This window comes from Tigriopus californicus, chromosome 6 (genome assembly GCF_007210705.1).
Source record: "Tigriopus californicus strain San Diego chromosome 6, Tcal_SD_v2.1, whole genome shotgun sequence".
Classification (NCBI taxonomy): Eukaryota; Metazoa; Arthropoda; class Copepoda; order Harpacticoida; family Harpacticidae; genus Tigriopus; species Tigriopus californicus.
The window spans coordinates 12,653,301-12,663,649 of record NC_081445.1 but is presented as its reverse complement, the minus strand read 5'-3'; the positions used below and the strand labels follow the sequence as shown (position 1 = coordinate 12,663,649).

General features: G+C 39.2%; 1 long non-coding RNA gene across 3 annotated transcripts; it reads right to left on the bottom strand.

Moving 5' to 3' along the window:
* Window positions 1-7,071: 7,071 nt before the first annotated feature.
* LOC131881943 (uncharacterized) lies at window positions 7,072-8,621 on the bottom strand. 3 transcript variants are annotated; one of them, XR_009373428.1, is made up of 3 exons: window positions 7,726-8,621; window positions 7,338-7,661; window positions 7,072-7,257 (listed from the first exon to the last, which is right to left on the bottom strand). It is a non-coding gene; the product is annotated as an uncharacterized LOC131881943 (long non-coding RNA). The 3 variants fall into 3 exon arrangements; XR_009373427.1 differs by having other exon boundaries at window positions 7,072-7,661; window positions 7,726-8,269; window positions 8,336-8,621; XR_009373426.1 differs by having other exon boundaries at window positions 7,072-7,661.
* Window positions 8,622-10,349: the final 1,728 nt, after the last annotated feature.

Genomic DNA, 10,349 nt, shown 5'->3' with positions numbered 1-10,349 from the left:
GCAGCCAAGATGAGATATAAAAAAGTTTGAAAAAGGCACTTTAGAAATTTTCTTTTGGATATCTTTCAGCTATATGGCAAAGGTTTTCAAGCCTGTTGTTACTTTTGCTTTCTAAAATAAAACATCAGTGTCACGTAAATTTTCTGAAAGATTTGTTGTCATAAAGCTTTAAATATTTGGACAGGGGTGGACAAAAGTATCATAAAAGATAAAATGGCCACCCTGCACGACAGATCCCCGCCAGGATTGACCGGCAATATTTTGCATTTGTTGGTATGCTAAAGCATCACATAAAGATTTAGAAGTAAAGTCGCTTGTTATTCGTCGCAGTTCATTCAAAAGGCAATTTTGAAAAGTCAAATATGAGTCTTCCTCATAGCCTTACATTTCAAAGAGACAGTGCTGCCCGAATGGAGCCCATGTCTCTTTTCACTGGTTACATCTGCATCCATCCATTTTCATGCACGGAGGTACAATACTGATAAAGTTTTTGTGCAAATGTCAAGACTTCTAATGACGATTTTCGTTGTTTTTTGAAACAAAAGGAACAACTTTTGTAAAAAAATCATCTTGGATTTTAGCTCAAATTAGAATGTTCATCCAATCAAAACCTACGATGAGATAATACTTTCAAAAACCTAATCAATAGATGTTGGGAGTAACCTTAGTTACGTTTCCAACTAAAATTTTATACAAAACCGTTAAGCAAACGCTAAGATATCTCGCTTTCAAAGATTGCATTTTCATCAAATTTGATTACAAATTGCTCCGATTATATCTTAAAGCAATTCCCAAGAAATATAATCAGCAATTTATTTGTCGAAAATATAAATGAACATATTTGACTTTTTTGAAGCAGGTAGAAAAACTCGATTATAATTTGCAATATATCTTAAAACTTGCTTAAAGCTAATATTTCACAATTGTGATACCATACTTGTCAATCGCAACTTTAATCAAGCTTTATCTTGAATTTTGACAAAGTCATATTAACGTTGAATGAAAACATCACTAGTATGTAGAAATTAGTTATTGCAAAAAGTGACAATTTGGAAAATTAAACTGTCACAGGCATCGTCCAAATATTTTAACAACATGATAAGGTAGTGTAGCTTTTGGCACTTAAGTAAAATAAAACGAAATTTTATATCTTTCGTAAGTTTTTGGGGGTGACATTTTTTGCTACTTTTCGATTTTAAAGAAATCTTAAAGAAAATGGACAAATATTATAAATTGTCCTGTTATTGAACGAGACAAAACTATGGCTTGGGAATAAATGGAAACTGTAACACAATGAGGGCCGCAAGACCACTCAAGGTGCAGTGAGTAGCGTGATTCACATCGTACTGGTTTTGTATTTCACATACAACGGTATATACTGTAAAGTGAATTTGTGCTAATACAGTACCTCAATTAGCATAGCTAATAGGGAATAAGAATTTCGTCATTTGCTTAAGAAGTGACGGCCTGGAATCTGTTCAAGAATCTGACCAGAACTCGGCCAGATATTATTGACAAGTTACAAGCTCTAATTCATTGAAACTTATTAATGTAGTCAAATACAAAGACAAGGACATTCAAGCCCACATAACACGATCTCTTTAGTGAAAAGAGAACAATGCAAAGTGTTACAAAAAGCAATAGTTCGAATTATACTTGCATTTGTGCAATGAAGATTATGTGGGTGTAAAAAATATAAAGTGAAATCAATGGCCAAAATAAAGTTGAGCCAACGGCCAATGGCGATCAACGTTTCATAATTTTGGGTCAATTCTTGGCCAGTCTACCCACCAATTGAGTGGTAGATTATGAAAAGGCACATTAATGTAACCTTATTTAAGAGACCCCTTTATTTGCCGGCTGACATGTGTGCGTATGTGTACAAGTTGTGAATAAAAGTGTCAATATGACAACCCAGTGTTTCAGTTTTGAAGTTCAGACACTACACGCGACCGCCCTTGATAAAAGGTCGCAGACGGTGTTTGGAACTGGAACCGAGAACCTGTTTTTTGCCAAAAACTAGGGTATTGGGGTTTTTCAATCTAGCCTTTGCCAAACCTGGATTAAACAGTTTTAAACCCTTTTTGGTGTATTTTTATTTGCAACACTAATAAAAAAGAACCAAAAAAACTCTGACGGACTTTTGCAATTCGTTTTGGCACTTTAGTTTAGATTATAAAAAATGTAATATTGTGTTTGATAAAACCCTAAAACATTTTTCAGGAGTCGACTATGAGCCAGTAAAGCTCCTTTTTAGGTGGCCATAGCACACACTTGGGAGACCACCAATCCATGTAAAATAGGGAAAAGCCTTGACCTTGGCATATGGGCACTCAGTTGCCCAAGCACATCTAATGCCTGATTCGCCTTCGCAATAACGGCATCAATATGTCTATCTCCGCGGAGGTCATGTGGTACAGCTTGAATTTGGCTCTTTGGGACAAAGCTCATGGATGCTTTTGAAGACGTACAATATCTGATACCCTCCGTACCTTCTCTGAACACTGTACAAACCCAACTTTTTTAGTCTCTCCCAATACGAGAGCTCCTTCATTCCTTTGATGTTCCTAGTGAATATTTGGACTTAGGTAAATAGAAAATTTATTTCAGGAACACTTTGATCATGATTGGATAATGTCGGCATCTAATCTTTGAGTTTGCATCTTAATGTATCAACAATTTCATGATTATGTAATTTTATAGGTTCTGGGTAGGCAAAAGCTTGCTGTTTTCCAGGACCTGGGCAAATCAAAAAGACATGACAAAGATAGTCAATAATGTTACAGAGGCCAAGCTACAACACATTAACGTTTATTGTTTATTGTGGATACCACTCAAATCACCATGGGTGAGTATAAAGAGTATTGGTTGTTATCAATATTGTAAAAAATGTGTAAAAGAAGATGAAGGAAATGAAGAAGAGGAAACAAGCCAGAGTACACTTCCTTTCACCAGTCACTAGCTGTCATCTGTTATTTCTAAAGGCAACAATTTCCGCAAAACTCGTAGGTTCCTACTTGTTCGTAGAGCATAAGAGAGAGAGTTCCAGATTGGAATACTCCGAACAAAGAAAGAACTTTCTCTAGGGCGAGTCCGAAAGGGTGGCCGTTTGTGGTATAGGACCTCAGCTCTTCTTGTTTTGGCGACTCCATCATCCCTCAGATGGTCGAGAAACCGAGGCATCATTTTCTTTTCAATGATCATCACACCATTCAAGATCTTCCACATTAGAGTCGCATCAAAGCGATGCCGTCGGGTATCCAAGCCAACCATATCAAGATGCCGCAGCCGATTGGAGTATCTTAGATTTGTACAGAGAAATCTCGTAAACCTTCTCTGAACCGATTCAATGAGGCGAATGTCTTTTTTCAGGCAGGGATTCCAAATCTGAGAGCAGGACTCTAAACGAGGCCTGACATATGTGATAAAGAGACGGGTGAGAAGCCTAGGGTCCTTAGTTGTAAATTTCCGGCGTAGTGTTCCACAGACTCTACTCGCCTCAACTGCAATCTGAGCACAATGATCCGAAAACTTGAGCTCACAATCAACGGTCACTCCAAGGTCCTTGTGTCTACGAACACACTGCAACGGTATATTGTCCATTTCGTAAAGTAAAGGAACATTAGCTTTGCCAAAGCGCATCACCTTTGTCTTGGAGGCATTGAATAGCATGGAGTTATCATTTGCCCAACACATAAACTCATCAATATCCCTTTGTAGGGCCAAATGATCACTCTCGTCTCTGATGATTCGGCTTAACTTTGTATCATCTGCAAATTTAATGACAGACGTCTGATCGTTATTAACCCTTAGATCTCCCACGAAAATTGTAAATAGAAGAGGGCCAAGCACACTCCCCTGAGGGACACCCAGCCATAATTTGGACCACGGTGATGCCATACCATTAAGAATGACCCTTTGACTTCGGTCCAAGAGCCAATCCTTAATCCAAGCTCCGACCACGCCACCCAAGCCAAGCCTATTGAGTTTTTGCATTAGAAGTTCATGGTTCACGCGATCAAAGGCCTGAGACAGGTCTAAGTAGACGGTGTCTACCGCCCACCCCTTATCCATTGCCGCTGAAACTTGTTCATGGTGTTCTAAAAGATTTGTTAGGCAAGATCGGCCTGATCTAAATCCGTGCTGAGCACTTTCAAGCATGCTCGATTGCTCAAGATAGTCGGTGATGTAATCTTTTATGAGTCGTTCCATGATTTTGCACACAGATGAAGTGAGTGAAATTGGGCGATAGGCGATAATTCTTGATAACACGAGTATCGCCTCCTTTGAAAAGGGGATATACATTGGCCATTTTCCATTCACGTGGAACGATCCCACATGTCATAGACTTATTGTATAGCAGAGTCAGGGGTCTTGCAACCGCTCCACCAAGCCTTTTCAAGACCACCATAGGAATACCATCCGGCCCAGCAGACGGTGAGCCCTTTTGTCTCACAATGGTTCGAAGCACATCGGCGTTTTTGAAGAAGACGTGAGTTGGAAGACATACAAAATGAAATTTGAAAGGCTTGTAGGAAATCATATCGGTTCGAATTGATAAGAAAAGAAGAGACCAAGAAAAGATATAGAAAGAAAAACATGAAAAACAGAGCAAAACATATGTTTTAAGTGTTAATTTGTTATGTTTACTAAAAAATGTGAAACGACTTCAGGAATGGGAGGAAAATTAATAACCTTTTGCAAACCTGGTGAACTCAATGGAGCCCAAATGGGCGAGGCATATTCGCTGAACAATCGACTTGTACAGTTTTAGCGTCTTGATGTTAGCTCTGGACTTACACGTGCGATATATCCAACCACACATTCGAAAAGTCTTACCCACCTTCAACTGGATATGCTCATCGAACTTTCCATTATTTTGGAGGACTACACCTAGATCTTTCATAGATGAGACCTACTCAATATCTTTACCTCCATTATCTACGAGTGGAGTATTTAAAGGAGTTGACCCAAATGTCATTGAGCGGAATTTCATTCCGTTCAGGGCCATATTACTCTCAGTTACCCAAGAGTAGATTCGATTTAAGTCCTTTGCAAGGCTACTGGAATCTTGGCCATTCCTACCAGAAACTAACTTTGTATCGTCAGCATAAGAAGAGAGACTGGTAGTGATACTAAGCTTTTGAAGCGGGGCAACGAATATTATAAAAAGGAGGGGCCCTAAAATGGAGCCCGGGGAACACCTGACTTGACATCATGTATGTCAGTAAGGGATCCTCGACCTAAAAATTTGATTTCTGTCATGAATGAAGCTTCTTATCCAAATGAGAACCTTGCCTTGAATCCCAATTTTATCAAGTCTATTCAATAAAAGACCATGATCTGCTTTATCAAAAGCCTTGGCAAAATCAAGAAAGATATAATTAACTGATTCATGGCTCTCTCGTCCCTCAATAACCCGCTCTAAATCTTCAATCAGTTGGGTAATCGTGCTAAAATGTGCTCAGAACCTATGGTGACTAGGAGGAAGGACTTCATAAATATAAAAAAATTCGACAAGTTTGAGCTTCATGATCTTCTCCAATACCTTTGCAATATTCGAGGTAATTTTTACGAGGCATATAGTTACTGGGGAGCGACTTATCTCCCCCTTTGAAAAATGGAACAATATTAGCTGGTTTCAGAGAAGAGGGAAACTTGCCTTGATCCAAGACGCAACGCATAAAGTACGAGAAAACAGGAGCAAGAACCAGGGAGCATATCATCAGAAACTGAAATGTCACACCATCAGGACTGTGAGAGCTTGAAAACCTCAAGTCCTTGATGGCCACTAAAGCACCTTGATCTGTGACTACAAGATCATCTACAGTGTACAGTAATCGCTCAACTGGACTAGCTTCGTCAATCTCAACAGGCTCATCTTTTGAGCAATGAGCTGTTGCTTCTAAACTCAGTGGGGTTTAAAGCACACTGGAGAACTTATCTCCTAGCAAGTTAGCCATAGTCTCTACATTGCTAATGGCTTCCCCATCAACCTCAAAAGGACCAACAGAGTGTTTCATCTTTCTCTTAGAGTTCGCATAAGAGAAAAATGCCTTCGGATTCGACCTGACCTCCTGAACCACTTTACTCTCAGTTTGTAACAGGTCATTTTCGATGGAGGCCTTAATCTTACCCTGAACTGCGTCCAACTTGTTTTGGAGACTACCCACAATTACTGGATTTGAAGTGCTCTTCAGCCTTTTTGCTAGTTTGCAACTCTTTTTGAACAAAGTCATCCAATATTTTGGAACTTTTGTCCGTGTCACACCTTTCCGAACACATTCAGAGATTGTTGCTAGATTAGAGCAAGCTCCCTCAAACACTGAAACTAGTTTATCAATGGCTGCATCGATGGACAATTCCTGTTTCAGAAATGAAAGCACGCCGGCTTTTGAGTAATGGTCGACCCTATCTCAAGAACACGATGATCTGACAGATTACTAGGTGTCACATGGACCATGAACAACTGGAATATGGACGGGGACGCTTAGTTTGGGAATTAGCTTTTCGCGATTGAGTTAACGCATTATGTTCTTCTTTAAATGAGAATGATCCCAGGCTACAACAATTACTCATTTCAATTTTCAGCTTGATCGAGCGACTGGATCAAAAGTTATGCCGTCTCAAAAGGCACTACAAAACTCTTCAATGAATGAACGAACTAGCCCTCTTGTGGTAATTGATTACCAGAAGAGGGCCAAGTCATTCATTCTGTGCTCTGTTATGTACTGCAATTTGAGAGGGCATAACTTTTGACCCAGTCGTTTGATTGAGCTGACATTTGAAATACGCAATTGCAGGGATCTGGGGCCAGCCTTATTTGAAGAAGAATTTAATTCATTGACTCGAATTGGAGTTGCTAATTTTCAACCTTACCATCCCCGTCCATACTCCAGTGGTTCATACATGGACATACTGGATCAGATCAGGGTCATTGGAAAAGACCAAGTCGAGAACGCTATTCTCTCTAGTGGCTACACCAACATGCTGGGAGAAATTGGGCAAGATCGCAAACTCCTCCAGCAATAATAACAATAGACAGTACAAAGTTCACTCCTGTTAGGAAAATCGTCATCTCAGCTTTATTTCTCGTTCTTAAGTTCATATGAATCCAACACTAGATGTTCCAAAAAATGTAGCGGATTTCCTTGAGAGATGAGGATGAGGCAAATTTCATCGGCCACTGTTTGTGAGCAACTCTTTTCGTGGTTTCTTCACTTTCGGTTTCCATCTTATGTCCAAACCAATGGAAGACTGCAGTTTTGAGTCACATTTGAGGGATTCTGTACTACTTTTGGGATGAGACACATCATGAGCTTGCCTTATTTGCATACTTAGCTGAGTCCTCAGTGAAGTTGGCCAAATTCCCTTTGAAGTTGGCAAAGATTGAGATCTTGCATGTATTTCAACTTATCCATGAGAAACTTCCATTGGGCTGGTGGATTTGGCCTGGCGATAGGGATTTTGGGTCGTCATTAATTGTTGGAAAAATAAATTTAAGAAAATAAAAAAAAATCCGAAAAATGCCGGAAGTCCGTTCGTTAGTCTTGTCTTCCTCGGCTTTTGTCAAGCTCGTCAATCGGCTAGTCTCACATGTCTCTCAGGGAGCAAATCATTGCCACCTTCATTCGTAGGAACCCGGGCTCACATAAATAACCCTTAAACCAAAGGTTTTACTGATGATGAGAGAAAGTAGCAATTTGGCAACACAGAGGATCTTACCAGCTGCTCTCGGATAGAGGACGGTGGAACCATTAGAACAGGGGTTTTCTGCAACATGCTTTATTTAGATCCGTCTTCTCTGTCTTCCCAAGGCAGTCGTTTCCAATACCATCACCATCTCTTCTTTCTTCACATTTATTGACATATCTCTTAAATAACAGATATTGTAGACTGCTATGCTACTACTGGGAATGGAATTCCAAGCCATTAAGGATGAAAAAATTTATGTGTTTTAATATTTTAGCTTGATATTCATAAAATATCTGATCCACCTAGGAATTCGAGATGGGGGAGTTGGCTGATGAATCAGCCTTTTGTCCAAAGAATGAAATCCGTATTATGTTGATTATATCAATAACCGTTTTCCTAAGAGGTCCATTTCCCTTGTTAGCTGAGCAGTGGCTCGTGTTCCTCATACAACAGCCTCGGCTCCAACCGCAAGAACGGCAAACCGTGATCTTTCGACCGCCTTGATCTTTGTTCGGGCATCTCAGGCAATCCCTCACTGCTGGCTCCTCAAATTCATGCGGTCCTCTATTATCAACTGCATGTTTTTGAAATGGTGGTTTAAGGTCCTAATAAAGAAACAATTGTGTACCAAGGTACTTACACATGCTTTTGCTCCTCTGATTTGACCAACACCTTCTTAGACATGAACTTAATTATTACGTGCTCAGCGTTTTCCGCGAGAATGCTTTGGTCAAAACTCTCAGATAACAATTCAGGAATGACCCAAACAAGGTCTTGATAAAAGAAGAATAAGATGATAAGAAAACTGTAGTACTGGATTAATACTGGAGGGTGGAATTATAAGCGACGTTTGTAAGAAAAAAGCCATTTTAGGTGGGATTTGTAGACCTTGACAAAAGAAATATTTTTGGGTTGAGTAGAAATTGAGGAACTTCGTCAATCACGGAAGTGCAAAAGATCTGAACATTTTCCCAATTTTTAAAGGAGGGGACCTAAGTCTGGCAGCGATTTACAATCCTATATCAATGACATCAAACGTTGCCAAAGTTATGGAAAAGCTTATCAAAATAAAGCTTGTTAAATATTATGATGGAAAAGATAGAGTTCCTGACAACACCAAGGCTTTCGAACCCATTTTATCATCCTGACGCAATTAGTACACAGATTTATAACTTCCATTTGACGGCATAATTGAGAGGCTTCAGCATAACGATTGTGCTAATGTTCTATCGCTGGACTTCGATAAAGTAAACCATGTTTTATTGATCTGTTTTTTAACTGATATAGGAATCAGTGAAATATTTGTATGTGGCTCAGAGAACTTCTATCGGGTGGCCCCAAAAGCGTCAAAGTTGACGGAGTACTGAAGAACATGCAAAAGGTAGCTACTGGTGTGTGCCCCAGGGTTCAATCCTGGAACCTTAATTACTTATTATTTTTATGGCCTTTACAGAGGCTGTCTCTTCAATCATTTATGTCGTCTAATGTTGATGGCATAAAGTCAATTTTTGATTTTACAAAAAATCGTAATTGCAATCAAGCAAGACCTACAAAGTGATTTAGATAAGGTTCAGAATTGGGTACCTGGACAAAATATGAAGCAGAACGATGGGAGAATTTAAGGTCATGTCTTTTGATCCCATAGCGCATAGGCACATCATCCTATCACGATGATCGTCAAAACTTGACACAGACTTGATAGAGGTAGTCAACTGTGTAAGAGATTTGTAATACTTGTTAGATTAAAGTGCTCTAGGCTTTTCAGGCAGGTGGATGAATGTGTCGAACTTTCAAATTTAGGGATCCGTTTACAATGAAAACCCTCCATAAATCTATAGTTCAGTCCCCTTTAGAGTATTCATCTCCCATTTGGGCCCCAATAACCGCAGCAGGGCGAAATAAGATCGAGAAGGTGCAACAGAGCTTCACAAGAAGCATTGCTGGTGTAAGCCAACTAAGCAATTGGGAGAGACTTCAGTCCTTTGAATTAAACAACGTACAACGAACATGCGAACGACATCTTTTTTATTTATATGTTCGAGCCTTTGCTCTGATTCACGCTCATAGTGACAGAATAGGCATCATTTGTACCATTCGACATGAGGCCAATTCGTTGGACAACAGACTCTAAAAGAGAAATGAAGCTTCTTTCGTTTTGAACAGAAGCCCTACTCCAAGGTAATACAGTTTTTTGCCCATATCTCTCCGAGATATCAACGTATTAGATGAAAACTTGCCTAGTTTTATATGAGACCGGGATCGTTCTTCGCAAACGATAATGATAATGATTATACGACAGAATAATGTATTAGGTCACTTAAAATGAAATATAAATATACATTTTGGAAACGATATATAACGAATACCTTATGCCTAGTTGGGCATTTTGGGGCAAATCAATGCCATTGTAAAGAATTACTTTTTGGATCAGGTTTGCATCAAGTTTATAAGCATCCTTTCAATTAGAAATCTTAGCTGCTCAATAGAATGCCAAGATCAAATTAATAGGCTGATGAGGTTTTCATAATTTTCTTTGCAAAATCCTTCATTTTGATGTGTTCAAAGTGACTTTATACAAACCTTTTTACCATCATATCATCTCGCATAGCAATTTGAATAATACATGTGGTTTCATTTAGTATCATGTGCAGTAA